At 35.9% G+C, this 18,398-nt stretch overlaps 1 long non-coding RNA gene across 1 annotated transcript; it reads right to left on the reverse strand.

Annotated features, from left to right (window-relative positions):
• Nucleotides 1–7,070: 7,070 nt before the first annotated feature.
• LOC147552562 (uncharacterized) lies at nt 7,071–10,774 on the reverse strand. Its single transcript, XR_015236956.1, has 4 exons — nt 10,688–10,774; nt 10,398–10,454; nt 10,184–10,286; nt 7,071–7,144 (listed from the first exon to the last, which is right to left on the reverse strand). It is a non-coding gene; the product is annotated as an uncharacterized LOC147552562 (long non-coding RNA).
• Between the last annotated feature and the right edge of the window lie 7,624 nt (nt 10,775–18,398).

The following is an 18,398-nucleotide window of genomic DNA, read 5'->3' on the forward strand; positions in this document are numbered from 1 at the left end:
CCATTATTCAAAAAGTACTACTACTTCAATAAGTTTAAAAACCTAAAAGAGCTAAATTCAATCCAAAGTGTTTTTTTCTGAAGTGAATGAAACCCCATTACAGAAATAACTTACCATTGCTTAAAACAACAACAATCCATATATAGAACAGTAACTTATAAGGGTATTTAAAGGAAAAGAAAAACCCATGCAAGAAACTGAAAACGCAATTACTCATCAAGTAAAGAAGGCGTTTTTTTTAAGAAATTAAGTGAAGAAGGCGTTGACTGGGAGTTTATTAATCTCATTTAACATGTGACCTAATTCGTATATCCTCAGCCTTTGGATCAAGAGTTCTTTTAAAAATTGTTTTTAATTTGTAGTGGAGTTACCGATTAAGAAGGCAGTTGTTTCACTTGTTTGGGACCGAGCAAATTTTTGGCAGGACATATAACTAGTTTGACAAAATAAAAAATATATTCATTTGTAGTGGAGTTACCGATCAAGAGTTCTTAATTAATGATGTTTATTTCCTTTAATATTGTCATGAGCAACCACATCTCTCTCTTATTCGTATCTCTCTGTCTCTACGGTGTTTCACACGAAACTTTCCACAAAGACTTCACTTAAAACTCTAAAGAATGAGAGAAGTAGAAACAGTGTTGGTGGTGAAGTGAAGACGAAATATAGATATGAAGTTAGAGATGGAATCGCTTTGGGCAAACAAAATATTATCCGAAGTACAGTATAAAATTTTGAGTAAAAAATTTGGTCAAAATTATTTGTTCCTTTGATTCCCCAAATGGCCAAAAACATTTACCACCATCTCTTCTCCATACATATGAATGTCGCCGGCATGCAGTGGCAGCCTTCAATCTTTTCTTGTTCTCCTAAACCTGGCGCCACCATTTCTTCCTCCTCTCGTTTCTACAACCGTCTTTACTTCCTCATATCTTTCCCAACACCAACATCATTATTGAGAGTGGGGGGAAGAGAGAGGAAGGGTGATAGAGAAAAAAGATAGCAGTGGTCAAAAGTGGTGGTGGCCAGAGTTCAGAGGAGGTAGTTGGACTTCAGAGGAAGTGAAGAAGAAAAAATATTGTTGTCTAGGAAATTCAACAAAATTTACAATTTTCTTTTAAAATTTTGTACTCTACAGTTTTTTAAAGGGTTGGACGATGGATGAAGTTGGATATTTCTGCAAATAAAAAGAAGTTAGGGATGAGTTTCAAAATAAATGGTCTTTTGAGATATTTCCGTTTCAATAGAATTTAAGAAAGCGGAAAAGTTTTTGGGGAAGACGGTAAAAAACCAAAAAAAATCAAACCAAACACTCCCCCTCAAGTCGTCGGAATGTAGGTGCCAGCCGAAAATGACCGACGACGACGTGTTTCTTTCTCTCTCTCTCTTATGTCTTCTCTCTCTCTTCTGCTCTCCTCTAGCTGCCTCTTTATCTCTTCTTCCCCTTTCCATTTTTTAACAGTTCTGGCGAAGGGGTTGTCCCTTCGCCGGAAACCTTCGTCCGGTTTCCAGACGAAGGTGTGGTTCCATCGTTTGAAAACCAGACGAACCAGATCCAGACGAGTTTCCGGCGAAGGGAGATCACCTTCGCCGGAAATTTCGTGAGAGAGGATAAGAGGAGAGAAAAAAGTAAAGATAGTGAAGAAAGAAGAAAAGAGAGAGAAGAAAGAGAGAAAAGAAAGAAGAATGTTGATGTTGATCGCGGACATTAATGGTGGAAGTCGCCGGAATCCGGTGGAGGTCGTCGGAGTTTTAGTTGAGATGAGAGGAGAAAAAGAAAGAATAAAGAATTGAAAGGGTGATGATGTTTGGAAGAAACAAAAAAAATTGTTTCCACCCAAAACTTATTGCCCCGGAAATTTTGCTTATTTCTCCAAAACACTAGCGCCTTTAAGAAACTACCCGACAACTCCTTAACTTTGCTATAGGCACCCGTTATAATAGGTAGGGGCACTACATAAAGACACATTAAAGTATGAGTTGTCCTAATTGAAAAAGTAAAATTTTATTCCAGTATAGCTTGTTATTCACGAATTGGTCTTCATCAGTATACTTTGTTCTTCAAATAGGGAATGCACTTGTGGTTAAGACAAGTCTTGCATCTCCTACCTAATGTAATAGACCGACCCAGCATTCCTTTCACTTAATAATGCTGGAGCTGATACACTCCTAGTTAAAGAAGACACTACACTTGAAGCGAACAGGCGTTGAGGTAACGAGCCTTTAGAAGGGCATTCTTTCCGCGGTCATTGACGTGGTGAGATAGATAGACGTCCAATCCTGCAGCAGCAGCTAGTTGCTCTCTATTCTCTAACATGTTTCCTCAATCAGTTTTTCCTTTTTAGTTTTGCTTTATCAATGCACATATAATATGAGAATATAATGAAGCTTCTTAATACATTATGATTGGATGAAATAAGATAAGTTGAAAACAATAGAATCCTACAAATCCTAAGGCATTGCCATGATAAAGAAACAAAAAAGGGCATAATGAATTTATTTGATTATCTAGGTTTATTATAGTATATGTTTTACAAGTGTAAATAGGTTTTAATTTTTATTATTTTTGTTAAACTAGTGTTAGGGTCATCAGACTTTTAAAAATGAGTGTACGAGACATCAAATGTTCCTATAAAACAACCCGTGTTTAAAATATCTCACGTTTTTGGATTAACGGAAGAGTCCACTAGGGTTAAGTGTTGTTAGACGTCGTTACCTTTTAGATGGTAAAGTTAGTTTATGTCTAAATCTCAAAAAAAAAATCCATCACCCAAATTCATCACGCAATACTTATGTTTGCTCCATTCGCAAAGTAACTTTTTCTTATGTCAAATTTCTATAAAATAACGTTTTATCAATCTTTTGAGACATTTCCTTGGTAACTTTGTAGTAGATATTCTTAAACAACAATGTAATTTGCCCCATCTGCAAAGTAATTTTCTTTTTATGTCAAACTTCTCTAAGAATAATTTTTTATCAATCTTTTCAGGCATTTCCTTCATAACGTTGTAGTAAATATTTTTAAACAACACTGTTAAACTGATATTTCTTATTTGACGACGGTGAGTCAGTGACAAAACATAATTTAATAAATGTTTTCAGTATCTAACGAATATTTGCATTTTGTACACTCACAACATGGTAACTCCAATCACACGATTTTGCACTCATGCGATAATGTCACAAAATTGCATCAACTCAGCTGTATTGATTTTGAGATATAAATTTTTTTCAAAGTTACTTTACCGTAAAATGTGTCTTCACATTTGAGAATATCAAAGATTTACCATCACACTAACATTTTCTGATGAAACTATGTGTATAGTTAGCTAGCCACTAGCTCTTCTCGAACGATCTATATTTTCCCAAACTGCCTGTGCACTTTCGCCGTTGCAGCTGTTTGGATTGGTTAATACAAGGTTTGAGGAGTACTGGCTAGGAACTGATATGGTGATATTGACTTGAGTTTCAGGTGTTTGGGTCTCTTTTTCAGCCATTGAAGACAATTTTGATAATGCAGTCAATGATATGTACAAGTAGAAGTCTTTTAATTAAGAATTAAGATCATCTAAGGAATTCTGCTATGTTGGTCATCGATGAAAATACAGAAGAGATGGGGGGAGAAGGGTTTTCATTTCATGGGTATTTAAATTCCGTATGTATTGGTGGAATTTAATGTATGTTTTCTAATAGGAAAATGAATAGAATCTAAACCTCTCCTACCTACACAAAAAGATTCGATAAAAAATTGTTAGAAGAACGAATCAGGTCCAACAATAAAACCTTGTGATAAAAAGATTGCTTTTGGATTTTTGGTCCTAACTCTAAATCTCTTATTGGTATCCTTAGACATGTATGGGTTCGAAAGCTTTAAGACAAACAGGTAATCTTCGATAAACTAAACAGAAAAGTCGTGAGCTTGAAATCTGTTAATTAGCTACTTTATATTGTCAAAGAAACTTTTTGATATCAATGTTTCCTGTATAGTAGTTTTGAGCAATTCTGTATTAACTTTACAAATGAGAAGCTGCAACAACATTTCAACCAGGTTTTATGCAAAAAAAAACATTTCAACCAGGTATGCATTGGATCCTTTTGTCTAAGTCATTTCAAGTTTGTAACCTGAATCTGGTTGTTGCTACTTTTAGAAGCCCTAGTTTCGAATAATTTCTAAATATTTAACAATATCTTTTCCTCTTTTGTAAGTGTTGGTGAACAGATCAAATACATAGATGAATGTTACCAGGTTCGGTTATCTAGAGAGCGAACCCTGATCTGGTTCGGTCGTACCCTTTTAGGGTGGGTACGTGAATCAGATCGCAAAATCTAGCACACCCATTTGCAAGAAAACAAAAAGATGAAAAACATGGTATCAGAGCTAAGGTCAGATTGGCTTAAAAGCCAGATGTGCTCCACGTCACCCGAAAAGAAAAAAAAATAGGTGTTAGGGTCAAAGAACGCCACACGTGAGGGCGCGTGTGAGAATTGACCCACATGGGAGAAGGGTTATTTAGCAACCAATGATATAACTAGGTCATCTTCACTAGTTGGCAATTGGGGTTGAGTTGGATTACCACAAACTTAATATCACCTAAGTCATGGTCCCACCCTAAAGAACATATATCACAACCCTCTATCTAAAACAGGGGTTTACGGTTTACCTTAGTGAAGCAAATCATGTTGTATGTGAAGGAATCAACAATAGATGTAGGAAAAATCTACTGCCCACCAACTTAACTAACACTAGTTTTTCTTTTCTGAAAATATAATTAGGAGTCGAACTGGTGAGGACCGACTAGTGGCTGATTGATAGTCAGACTCAGTTCTATGACATAGCAAGGAATTTTTCATCGAGTTATGGTTAAATATTTTGGTGTTCTGGGCAAACTAATAAAAGACAACTATTTGAGAATTGAAGCTGATAAAAAAACTACCACAAATATGATTTTGGTAAACGCAAATAAGATTATAACTGTAGTAGAAGTGATTAGTAAATTAGGTTACATCAGTTGGTTTTGCAGGCATGCGTGTATACATGGCTAAATGTTGATAACTGCATTCCACGTAATTATGCTACTTTTTCTTGCAGAAACCTGGAGGCGTTATTGCACTCCTTGACGAGGCTTGGTATGTTTTGCTTCCTTACCCTTGGTCTGAGTTGTTGCACTTCTCATCTTGGCACCAGTTGATCTTACCATCTAGCGCAAGAGGGCACAAAAAAGACCAAGTGTCATCAAGATTGCTGGAAAACAGTTATTCTGGAACTTCCTCATTCATGTATGTTGCATTTGCAGTATGTGTCCAAAGTCCACGCACGAAAACATTTTGTCAGAAACTCTATCACACGTTTAAAGTTCACAAATGGTTTATCAAACCGAAACTATCACGCACCAACTTTACCATTGCCCATTATGCCGGAGTGGTAAATTTGATTCATGTGAAATATACTGTTATGTGATGCGTATTTCTTTTCACGTCACATTATTTGGTTTTATTTGGACTAATGCAGCTACAACCACAACAGTTGACGGAGACTCTAAATTCAACGAAGCCCCACTATATTAGATGCGTAAGCCAAACAATGTTTAAAAACCTGGCATTTTTGAGAATGCCAATGTCATGCAACAGTTGCGCTGTGGTGCAAGTATGAGATATTTATCTAGCAAATTCGTACTAGCAGCTACTGGTTGTGCTTTTACCTCTTACGTTCATTGCTAAATTGCCCTTGTAGGATGTTCTTGAAGCAATTATAATCAGTTGTGCTGGATACCCTACGTCCCTACCCGCCGAACGGTCTATGAATTCTTAAACTGCTTTGGTATTCTATCGCCAGATGTTCTTGAAGGAAAGTAAGTAAGCTCTTGACTTCTTTTAGCTTTAAAAGTCAAAATCTCTTGCAGATAAGCAAAACTAAGGTATTCCTAAGATCTAGTCAGATGGCCGAGTTGTAGTCAGATGGCCGAGTTGGGTGCTAGAGAGTTGCGGAAACAATGGTGGTGGATGAGGATTGGTGATGAAAGAAAGAAGAAGATGGTATTGAGTCGGAAATTAAAATGCAAATAAGGGTATTCTAATCCCGATTCACACGTGCAGTTCACACACTTTCAACTTAACTCCGAGTTGACAGTTTCCGTCGACGTGGGGGTGTAAATCAAAAATTCAAAAAAAGGGGGTGCAGTCCTAATATCGATATAAAAGTGGAAGTGGGAGTGAATGTCAAAATCTCCCTTAAAAAAAAACAGGCAAACTGCAATAGCTTCAACAACATCTAGATAAGTAAATACAAGCTCTCCTGAACAGTACTTTCATGAGCCCGAACATTTTGTATTCGAACTAAACGTTATTTATGGATCACTTTTTTATCGGTAAAATTACTGATCATGTTCACTATTTAACTTGATTATTTAGTTAACACATATCCTTATTGTTTGAGGAAATTCCAGTCTACATAGAAAAGAAAGGGCAGAAATAGAAAAAATAGGGCCAAAAACAGAAAGGCAAGGCAAGCAACTGATTTAACACGCTCTATTAGATGAGCTTGTAACCTTCTCAATCACATCATTGACGTCCGATGGCGTAACATTGTGGGGTACGCAGTCAAACGCTCCTGCGTCCATACAACTTCACCAAAAAGATACTGAGTCAAGACTTTGTACTTATAATAAGGTATGGAATACAATTTGGCACTTACATTTTAGTCAATTCATCGTCTGCTTGACGATTTACTGGACGGTATAGAACTATTACATAAGCATATCTAAGACACATATCGTCCTGCAGAATGAAAATTTATACTCAGAATTCGTCACACCAAAGTAATATGGTCAACTGATAGGCAAGTTATCATCCTGCAAAAATGAAAATTCGTCACACCAAAGTAATACAATCAACAGATAGGCAAGTTTGTACCTTACAGTAACTCAGAAATTGAACCGTGGAAGACCGAAAAGCTATCTCGTAATCAATGAAAATCACGAATTTTTTGTTGTTGTCAACCTAGAAGAATAAAAGTGATCTACATTTAAAGACCTAATCACGACAATGAATCTAGAACGGGAAAAAAAAATCACCTTAGGTTGCATCATGATATTTCGCCAGTCTTCAAGACGAGGATAAGCTTCTAAGACTGTGTCGAATTCTTCAACTATAGACACGAAAGGACTTAGTAAAAATAATGCGGCAAAAGAAACACACTGTACAAAATTAACAGGACACATGATTACATTGGTTGAATAGGTCTTTAGCCAGTGTCGTTTGCATAACACTTTTGGAGGAATATTCGGAACTTATTATCATGCCACTAACATTGAAATCTGCAGAAAATCATTGAGATTCAGAACTAACAATCATCCCACTGACGTTAAAATCTGCAGAAAATCATTGAGACTCAAAACCTTCATTACTATAGAAACTTACACTGTTGTTGCTGTCGGTTTATAATTTCACCACAGGACTGCTTTATCTTATATATTACATCCCAAACTTTATATGTAGATAGAGGTGTGGCAACACAAAGAAAGGCTCCTTCGTCGTGGCATCTACATAAAAACCCTTTAATCCTTTTTTTTCAAGAAAATAAACGAAAACCTGAACCATGTCTCGAAAATTACCTCGAATCAGCCCAACTGTCATTCATTGATGTAAGCATTACTACGAATATATGTCTCAGATTTGGGTTGTTCTACAAATTATGGTTATCCCATTGATTATCAATAACAGGACAATTTTTTTAAAAAAAAACAAGAGTTTCTAAAAATTTCTATGTTAAGAAATTGAGTCTTTAAATTAGGTGGTTACCTTAATCCGAATGAGGGTTTTAATGCTTATGAAAGTCCTTTCGAAATCAAGAAAGACAACATAAATGTCTTGATCCTGAAAATTCAAAATGCATAAGCAATTATACAAATAAAAATTACCGAATTTGAAAAAACATAACCTAAATAACCTTATGATGTGAAGAAATATTTCTTGAGTTCCTCATTAATTGTTGATCATGCCATTGCGTCAAATTGTGGGTGAAATCATCTTCTGAGGTTATAGAAACGACTGGAAGAACATAACATTAACTAAGAGAAGTAAATGAAATGAAAAATTCAAAAAGCAGGAATTTGGGCAATACATACATGTTGTGAACAGTTGTTTAACTTGGGAAGCAGAATTAAGATTTAGCATCCATCTATTACTGACCATCATTGCGTGAATCTTGATTTCAGTCATTATTTCGAAGAACTAAAGAGAAAAAGACGAGAGAGAGAAGATTGCTAGAAGTTCAAGTATATAGAAAGTTCAATCAAGAACGAATAAAATAGTTATTGTGAATCATTTTTTTGTGTTGAAAGTTATTGTGAATATTTAATCGAATAAAATAGTTATTGGGAATCTTTAACCGAATAAAATAGTTATTGTGAATCTTTAACCGAATAAAATAGTTATGGTCAACTGGATAGTCCAAGAGACCAATTGACTTTGACCAGTCTTGGCACTTTTATGGCATCGGACTAGTTAGTCCAAGGCCAACCGATTCAGAGGGCATATGCCCCCAACACCTTTTTTTTTTAGGCGCAATTCTTTCCTAGCTATATGTGTTACTATCTGTCCCTGAATTACTAAGATCTAGTCAGATGGCCGAGTTGGGTGCTAGGAGAGTTGTGGAAACAATTCAGGGATAGATAGTAACACATATAGCTTGGAAACAATTGCGCCTAAAAAATTAAGGTGTTGGGGGCATATGCCCTCAGAATCGGTTGGCCTTGGACTAACTAGTCTGATGCCATAAAAGTGCCAAGACTGGTCAAAGTCAATTGCCCTCTTAAGACTATCCAATTGAACATAACTATTTTATTATATTAAAGATTCACAATAACTATTTTAATCGTTCTTTATTAAACTTTCTATATACTTGAACTTCTAGCAATCTTCTCTCTCTTATCTATCTCTCATGTCTCTCTCTCTTTTCTCTCTCTCTAGTCTCTCTTCCTATCTAGTCTCTCTTCCTATCTAGTCTCTTTCTAGTCTTTCTCTATTTCGTTCTCTGAAAAATAATGACTGAAATCAAGATTTACGCAATGATGGTCAGTAATAGATGGATGTTAAATCTTAATTCTGCTTCCCAAGTTAAACAACTGTTCACGACATGTATGCATTACCCAAATTCCGGCTTTTTAAAATTTTCATTTCATTTACTTCTCTTAGTTAATATATGTTCTTCCAATCGTTTCTGTAACATTAGAAGATGATTTCACCCACAATCAATTTGACGCAATGGCATGATCAACAATTAATGAGAAACTCAAGAAATATTTCTTCACATCAAGAGGTTATTTAGGTTATGTTTTTTCAAATTCTGTAACTTTTGTATCTATAATTGCTTATGCATTTTAAATTTTTAGGATCAAGACATTTATGTTGTCTTCCTTGATTTCGAAAGAACTTTCATAAGCATTAAAACCCTCATTGGGATTAAGGTAACATCTAAGACTCACTTTCTTTACATAGAAATTTTTAGAAACTCTTGTTTTTCTATTAAATTATGTCATGTTAGTGATAATGAATGGGATGACCTTACTTTGTGGAACAACCCAAATATGAGAGATATATTCGTAGTAATGCTTACATCAATGAATGACAGTTGGCCAGATTCTAGGTGATTTTCGAGACATAGTTTAGGTTTTCGTTTATTTTCTTGGAAAAAAAGGATTAAAAGGTTTCTACGGAGATGTCATGACGAAGGAGCCTTTCTTTGTGTCGCCACACCTCTATCTACATACAAAGTGTGGGATGTAATATACAAGATCAAACAATCTTGTGGTGAATCAATAAATAGACAACAACAACCGTGTAAGTTTTAATAATAGTGAAGGTTCCGAGTCTCAATGATTTTTGCAGATTTTAACGTCAGTGGGATGATTATTAGTTCAAAGTCTCAATGATTTTCTGTAGATTTCAATGTCAGTGGCATGATAATAAGTTCAGAGTATTCCTCCAAAGGTTCCAAGTCTCAATGATTTTTCACCGAAAATGATTCTTCCCCAAAGAACTTTTCCGAAATCCGATTTTTCCCAGAAAAGTGATTTTTCTTTGAAAAATCTCAATTGATGCACACAATCACCTTTATTGGGCCAGGAAGACCATTCTAACTTTACTTTAAGAAGAAATAAAGTAGGATCCAGAAGTTAATACTAACACTGATATAGTCCTGAACAATATGACAGGTTTTCGACCATACCGATCTGCTATGATGCCCCACTAGACAGAAGTCAAAGCTCTTCCCAACATAAATGCAGCACCTTCGAGAAAAGAGGAAAGCACAATCAAATTAGCTTAGCTAGTTATTTTGATGAGTTGGATTCTTACGATTTATCTCGTCGATGTGAAGCTGCAGAGATAAAGATGCTTACCTATACATCCTGCGCAATATTTCCTCCTTTTTTGCGATATGAAGGTCAATCTCTTATCTACATGAAACGAAAACGAAGCTGAAATCTTGTGATAGAATAAAAAGTAATATTTTTAATGGAAACCAAACAAATGCTATTTGCAACATATTTTTTGATTTTCCACTAAGAAAACCCTCCTCGGATTTGTCCAATGAGAAAATCAACTTTCAAATCGAACTGAAGAAATAATCTGCTGAATGAAAAGCACATCTAAGAAAAAATGTCAATGGATCTCAAAAATAAATACATACCATGAAATATAAAAAGGGAAAGAGCGACGATATAGGCAATGCTGAAAAGGAAAACCACAGAGAGAAAGAGTTCTATCAGTATGTATTATAGAAACATATAAAATCCATTTATATATCAATTGTCTATCCTAACAAAAACAACTAAGCTTCCTTAAACCTACAACATTTCTTGATTGATTTTGCTCAAATGAGAGCTACCAATTCATAAAATGCCCTAATTTAGAGACAAATAGGACAACAACAAGCTACTAAGTAGCCCCTATGCACAGTTGATGGTTTGTGGAAGAGAAATAACTCTTTCTAGTGATGAGGAAAAGCAAATAAAATTTGTGAATCTAAAAGACTAAGCTCACCATAAAGATTAACAAACCTAGAAATCTTGCACCATCAAAAGACTGCTTCGAAAAATTAAAAACAGCATAAGATTTCACTAAAGAACTAACAAGTAATAACCCTCATACCCATTTCCTAAATACCAATACCCAATCATCAAAACTTCCTAAACAAATCAACCATTCTTCAAAAACTAAGACCACATTCTAAGATTTCACTACAAACTAGTGAATACCCATACAATATTTCAACCCATTATTCAAAAAGTACTACTACTTCAATAAGTTTAAAAACCTAAAAGAGCTAAATTCAATCCAAAGTGTTTTTTTCTGAAGTGAATGAAACCCCATTACAGAAATAACTTACCATTGCTTAAAACAACAACAATCCATATATAGAACAGTAACTTATAAGGGTATTTAAAGGAAAAGAAAAACCCATGCAAGAAACTGAAAACGCAATTACTCATCAAGTAAAGAAGGCGTTTTTTTTAAGAAATTAAGTGAAGAAGGCGTTGACTGGGAGTTTATTAATCTCATTTAACATGTGACCTAATTCGTATATCCTCAGCCTTTGGATCAAGAGTTCTTTTAAAAATTGTTTTTAATTTGTAGTGGAGTTACCGATTAAGAAGGCAGTTGTTTCACTTGTTTGGGACCGAGCAAATTTTTGGCAGGACATATAACTAGTTTGACAAAATAAAAAATATATTCATTTGTAGTGGAGTTACCGATCAAGAGTTCTTAATTAATGATGTTTATTTCCTTTAATATTGTCATGAGCAACCACATCTCTCTCTTATTCGTATCTCTCTGTCTCTACGGTGTTTCACACGAAACTTTCCACAAAGACTTCACTTGAAACTCTAAAGAATGAGAGAAGTAGAAACAGTGTTGGTGGTGAAGTGAAGACGAAATATAGATATGAAGTTAGAGATGGAATCGCTTTGGGCAAACAAAATATTATCCGAAGTACAGTATAAAATTTTGAGTAAAAAATTTGGTCAAAATTATTTGTTCCTTTGATTCCCCAAATGGCCAAAAACATTTACCACCATCTCTTCTCCATACATATGAATGTCGCCGGCATGCAGTGGCAGCCTTCAATCTTTTCTTGTTCTCCTAAACCTGGCGCCACCATTTCTTCCTCCTCTCGTTTCTACAACCGTCTTTACTTCCTCGTATCTTTCCCAACACCAACATCATTATTGAGAGTGGGGGGAAGAGAGAGGAAGGGTGATAGAGAAAAAAGATAGCAGTGGTCAAAAGTGGTGGTGGCCAGAGTTCAGAGGAGGTAGTTGGACTTCAGAGGAAGTGAAGAAGAAAAAATATTGTTGTCTAGGAAATTCAACAAAATTTACAATTTTCTTTTAAAATTTTGTACTCTACAGTTTTTTAAAGGGTTGGACGATGGATGAAGTTGGATATTTCTGCAAATAAAAAGAAGTTAGGGATGAGTTTCAAAATAAATGGTCTTTTGAGATATTTCCGTTTCAATAGAATTTAAGAAAGCGGAAAAGTTTTTGGGGAAGACGGTAAAAAACCAAAAAAAATCAAACCAAACACTCCCCCTCAAGTCGTCGGAATGTAGGTGCCAGCCGAAAATGACCGACGACGACGTGTTTCTTTCTCTCTCTCTTATGTCTTCTCTCTCTCTTCTGCTCTCCTCTAGCTGCCTCTTTATCTCTTCTTCCCCTTTCCATTTTTTAACAGTTCTGGCGAAGGGGTTGTCCCTTCGCCGGAAACCTTCGTCCGGTTTCCAGACGAAGGTGTGGTTCCATCGTTTGAAAACCAGACGAACCAGATCCAGACGAGTTTCCGGCGAAGGGAGATCACCTTCGCCGGAAATTTCGTGAGAGAGGATAAGAGGAGAGAAAAAAGTAAAGATAGAGAAGAAAGAAGAAAAGAGAGAGAAGAAAGAGAGAAAAGAAAGAAGAATGTTGATGTTGATCGCGGACATTAATGGTGGAAGTCGCCGGAATCCGGTGGAGGTCGTCGGAGTTTTAGTTGAGATGAGAGGAGAAAAAGAAAGAATAAAGAATTGAAAAGGTGATGATGTTTGGAAGAAACAAAAAAAATTGTTTCCACCCAAAACTTATTGCCCCGGAAATTTTGCTTATTTCTCCAAAACACTAGCGCCTTTAAGAAACTACCCGACAACTCCTTAACTTTGCTATAGGCACCCGTTATAATAGGTAGGGGCACTACATAAAGACACATTAAAGTATGAGTTGTCCTAATTGAAAAAGTAAAATTTTATTCCAGTATAGCTTGTTATTCACGAATTGGTCTTCATCAGTATACTTTGTTCTTCAAATAGGGAATGCACTTGTGGTTAAGACAAGTCTTGCATCTCCTACCTAATGTAATAGACCGACCCAGCATTCCTTTCACTTAATAATGTTGGAGCTGATACACTCCTAGTTAAAGAAGACACTACACTTGAAGCGAACAGGCGTTGAGGTAACGAGCCTTTAGAAGGGCATTCTTTCCGCGGTCATTGACGTGGTGAGATAGATAGACGTCCAATCCTGCAGCAGCAGCTAGTTGCTCTCTATTCTCTAACATGTTTCCTCAATCAGTTTTTCCTTTTTAGTTTTGCTTTATCAATGCACATATAATATGAGAATATAATGAAGCTTCTTAATACATTATGATTGGATGAAATAAGATAAGTTGAAAACAATAGAATCCTACAAATCCTAAGGCATTGCCATGATAAAGAAACAAAAAAGGGCATAATGAATTTATTTGATTATCTAGGTTTATTATAGTATAGGTTTTACAAGTGTAAATAGGTTTTAATTTTTATTATTTTTGTTAAACTAGTGTTAGGGTCATCAGACTTTTAAAAATGAGTGTACGAGACATCAAATGTTCCTATAAAACAACCCGTGTTTAAAATATCTCACGTTTTTGGATTAACGGAAGAGTCCACTAGGGTTAAGTGTTGTTAGACGTCGTTACCTTTTAGATGGTAAAGTTAGTTTATGTCTAAATCTCAAAAAAAAAATCCATTCCCCAAATTCATCACGCAATACTTATGTTTGCTCCATTCGCAAAGTAACTTTTTCTTATGTCAAATTTCTATAAAATAACGTTTTATCAATCTTTTGAGACATTTCCTTGGTAACTTTGTAGTAGATATTCTTAAACAACAATGTAATTTGCCCCATCTGCAAAGTAATTTTTTTTTTATGTCAAACTTCTCTAAGAATAATTTTTTATCAATCTTTTCAGGCATTTCCTTCATAACGTTGTAGTAAATATTTTTAAACAACACTGTTAAACTGATATTTCTTATTTGACGACGGTGAGTCAGTGACAAAACATAATTTAATAAATGTTTTCAGTATCTAACGAATATTTGCATTTTGTACACTCACAACATGGTAACTCCAATCACACGATTTTGCACTCATGCGATAATGTCACAAAATTGCATCAACTCAGCTGTATTGATTTTGAGATATAAATTTTTTTCAAAGTTACTTTACCGTAAAATGTGTCTTCACATTTGAGAATATCAAAGATTTACGATCACACTAACATTTTCTGATGAAACTATGTGTATAGTTAGCTAGCCACTAGCTCTTCTCGAACGATCTATATTTTCCCAAACTGCCTGTGCACTTTCGCCGTTGCAGCTGTTTGGATTGGTTAAAACAAGGTTTGAGGAGTACTGGCTAGGAACTGATATGGTGATATTGACTTGAGTTTCAGGTGTTTGGGTCTCTTTTTCAGCCATTGAAGACAATTTTGATAATGCAGTCAATGATATGTACAAGTAGAAGTCTTTTGATTAAGAATTAAGATCATCTAAGGAATTCTGCTATGTTGGTCATCGATGAAAATACAGAAGAGATGGGGGGAGAAGGGTTTTCATTTCATGGGTATTTAAATTCCGTATGTATTGGTGGAATTTAATGTATGTTTTCTAATAGGAAAATGAATAGAATCTAAACCTCTCCTACCTACACAAAAAGATTCGATAAAAAATTGTTAGAAGAACGAATCAGGTCCAACAATAAAACCTTGTGATATAAAATGTTGTATGAAATTTTGAAAATGTTAACCTGAAAATAAAGCTGCAAAACGAGGTTCGAAAGTACCAATAATGGTCTGTTCGAGTGATTGAGTGAAAACCACTTGATGAGAGCTAGTCGATGCCATGAACTTTGGATCAAGCTCCTCTGGGGTGTCATACACTGATTTGCCTAACAAGTCCTAAATCGTGTTGCCTAACAAAAACAAAAGAGGTTTGACATGTATTGGTTAAGAAAACTTGTTTATGGCTATTAACCTGCGAATGAACCTCCAAAACCATCATCTTGTGGTGTTAAGCGATCACGCTTTCGGGTTCCTTTAGGAGTAGTGGGTTTCGCTGAGTGGGATGGGTCAGTTTGATTTGCTTGCGAGTTTGCTGCACCAAAAGAAAGTTTTCTACCACCAATTCCTATTGAAGGTCTACCCACAAATTTTTTGGAACTTTGTGACCTTAAAGGACTTGACTTAGAGCCGAAGAGTACTTCCTTTTCTGCCGTAAGCTGACCTTGAAGTTTCTTTTGATCCTGCAGTGAAGATACATTATACAAGTTACTAACTAACTTATGGACGAGCTCGACTTTCTTGACTCACTGGTCAGGTGAGTAAGCACAAGACTTTGTCTAGTTGTTGAGTAATTGGTCAGAGTATAATGATACTTAAAAATGATAGCATCGAACCACTTGGATTGAGTAGTTTTGCACACCCCACCATCCAATTGGATGTACAGAACCGACTCACACTCATTTAAAGACGTAAGGGGTTATCATAATCACAAGGGTTACAAAATTTGTATGGACTAGCGAATTATAGATTGCTTTTGGATTTTTGGTCCTAACTCTAAATCTCTTATTGGTATCCTTAGACATGTATGGGTTCGAAAGCTTTAAGACAAACAGGTAATCTTCGATAAACTAAACAGAAAAGTCGTGAGCTTGAAATCTGTTAATTAGCTACTTCATATTGTCAAAGAAACTTTTTGATATCAATGTTTCCTGTATAGTAGTTTTGAGCAATTCTGTATTAACTTTACAAATGAGAAGCTGCAACAACATTTCAACCAGGTTTTATGCAAAAAAAAAAAAAAACATTTCAACGAGGTATGCATTGGATCCTTTTGTCCAAGTCATTTCAAGTTTGTAACCTGAATCTGGTTGTTGCTACTTTTAGAAGCCCTAGTTTCGAATAATTTCTAAATATTTAACAATATCTTTTCCTCTTTTGTAAGTGTTGGTGAACAAATCAAATACATAGATGAATGTTACCAGGTTCGGTTATCTAGAGAGCGAACCCTGATCTGGTTCGGTCGTACCCTTTTAGGGTGGGTACGTGAATCAGATCGCCAAATCTGGCACACCCATTTGCAAGAAAACAAAAAGATGAAAAACATGGTATCAGAGCTAAGGTCAGATTGGCTTAAAAGCCAGATGTGCTCCACGTCACCCGAAAAGAAAAAAAAAATAGGTGTTAGGGTCAAAGAACGCCACACGTGAGGGCGCGTGTGAGAATTGACCCACATGGGAGAAGGGTTATTTAGCAACCAATGATATAACTAGGTCATCTTCACTAGTTGGCAATTGGGGTTGAGTTGGATGACCAAAAACTTAATATCACCTAAGTCATGGTCCCACCCTAAAGAACATAGATCACAACCCTCTATCTAAAACAGGGGTTTACGGTTTACCTTAGTGAAGCAAATCATGTTGTATGTGAAGGAATCAACAATAGATGTAGGAAAAATCTACTGCCCACCAACTTAACTAACACTAGTTTTTCTTTTCTGAAAATATAATTAGGAGTCGAACTGGTGAGGCTCAGTCAGACTCAGTTCTATGACATAGCAAGGAATTTTTCATCGAGTTATGGTTAAATATTTTGGTGTTCTGGGCAAACTAATAAAAGACAACTATTTGAGAATTGAAGCTGATAAAAAAACTACCACAAATATGATTTTGGTAAACGCAAATAAGATTATAACTGTAGTAGAAGTGATTAGTAAATTAGGTTACATCAGTTGGTTTTGCAGGCATGCGTGTATACATGGCTAAATGTTGATAACTGCATTCCACGTAATTATGCTACTTTTTCTTGCAGAAACCTGGAGGCGTTATTGCACTCCTTGGCGAGGCTTGGTATGTTTTGCTTCCTTACCCTTGGTCTGAGTTGTTGCACTTCTCATCTTGGCACCAGTTGATCTTACCATCTAGCGCAAGAGGGCACAAAAACGACCAAGTGTCATCAAGATTGCTGGAAAACAGTTATTCTGGAACTTCCTCATTCATGTATGTTGCATTTGCAGTATGTGTCCAAAGTCCACGCACGAAAACATTTTGTCAGAAACTCTATCACACGTTTAAAGTTCACAAATGGTTTATCAAACCGAAACTATCACGCACCAACTTTACCATTGCCCATTATGCCGGAGTGGTAAATTTGATTCATGTGAAATATACTGTTATGTGATGCGTATTTCTTTTCACGTCACATTATTTAGTTTTATTTGGACTAATGCAGCTACAACCACAACAGTTGACGGAGACTCTAAATTCAACGAAGCCCCACTATATTAGATGCGTAAGCCAAACAATGTTTAAAAACCTGGCATTTTTTAGAATGCCAATGTCATGCAACAGTTGCGCTGTGGTGCAAGTATGAGATATTTATCTAGCAAATTCGTACTAGCAGCTACTGGTTGTGCTTTTACCTCTTACGTTCATTGCTAAATTGCCCTTGTAGGATGTTCTTGAAGCAATTAGAATCAGTTGTGCTGGATACCCTACGTCCCTACCCGCCGAACGGTCTATGAATTCTTAAACTGCTTTGGTATTCTATCGCCAGATGTTCTTGAAGGAAAGTAAGTAAGCTCTTGACTTCTTTTAGCTTTAAAAGTCAAAATCTCTTGCAGATAAGCAAAACTAAGGTATTCCTAAGATCTAGTCAGATGGCCGAGTTGGGTACTAGAGAGTTGCGGAAACAATGGTGGTGGATGAGGATTGGTGATGAAAGAAAGAAGAAGATGGTATTGAGTCGGAAATTAAAATGCAAATAAGGGTATTCCAATCCCGATTCACACGTGCAGTTCACACACTTTCAACTTAACTCCGAGTTGACAGTTTCCATCGACGTGGGGGTGTAAATTAAAAGTTCAAAAAAAGGGGGTGCAGTCCTAATATCGATATAAAAGTGGGAGTGAATGTCAAAATCTCCCTTAAAAAATAACAGGCAAACTGCAATAGCTTCAACAACATCTAGATAAGTAAATACAAGCTCTCCTGAACAGTACTTTCATGAGCCCGAACATTTTGTATTCGAACTAAACGTTATTTATGGATCAC

The sequence above is a fragment of the Eschscholzia californica genome, unplaced genomic scaffold, assembly GCF_041429995.1.
Source record: "Eschscholzia californica isolate CP2 unplaced genomic scaffold, dmEscCali1.0.p SCAF_3, whole genome shotgun sequence".
Lineage (NCBI taxonomy): Eukaryota > Viridiplantae > Streptophyta > Magnoliopsida > Ranunculales > Papaveraceae > Eschscholzia > Eschscholzia californica.